The following is a 765-nucleotide window of genomic DNA, read 5'->3' on the forward strand; positions in this document are numbered from 1 at the left end:
AAACTCTGATCTGGGCCTGAGTCTTTTCATCAAACTGCACCCCATGCAATTCTGCATTACCGACCAGTCTCCTCTCAGTGGCCCTGTGCTGATTGGGGGTCAGATCAGCTGTCCTTGCTGTGTCCCAGCATTCTCCTGGTGGGCCCATCTCCCCAACTGCCTGTGCTCCAAACACTTCCCATGGGACAGGCCCTGTGCCAGTCCCTTGCGATGACTCACTGGCCTCTGAGCAGCTCCCTTTTTTCAGTTGTTCTGGCTCCTCACTCCTGCGTGGGTCCATGTGCACCCTATTAGTGGTCTTGCTGTCCTGGCAGCCACCAAAGTCCTCTTCTCCCCTGTCATCTCCAAGTAACTCCATCTGAAGGACACAGCTACAGCTTCTGCTGGCTCCTGCTCCATGTGCTCAGCAGCTCCAGCATTAAAGCAGCTGCAGCCTGAAACGCTCAGAGCAGTTTTTTCTTTCTCTCAGCATGGTTTCTCCCACCTTCATGAACTCCGTAGGTCTCTCCTCCTCTTCCCCTGAGCTCCAGCAGCCCCAGCTTGGCTGATGTTACATTTTTATAGTTGTAAATCAGTTGATTTGTGGGAGAGAGTGACTCTGGGGACCGTCTATTCTGCCATCTTGACTGGAAGTCCTTCTCTTCCATTTCTTACCTCTGACATGTTTTTCGTCTTTAGCATTGGCTGGGCCCTCCAGGAGTATGTGAAACAGCAGCAGTGAGAAGAAAACATCCTTGTACCATTTTTCATCTTCTTGAGTATGCA

This window comes from Galeopterus variegatus, unplaced genomic scaffold (genome assembly GCF_000696425.1).
Source record: "Galeopterus variegatus unplaced genomic scaffold, G_variegatus-3.0.2 Scaffold5166, whole genome shotgun sequence".
Classification (NCBI taxonomy): Eukaryota; Metazoa; Chordata; class Mammalia; order Dermoptera; family Cynocephalidae; genus Galeopterus; species Galeopterus variegatus.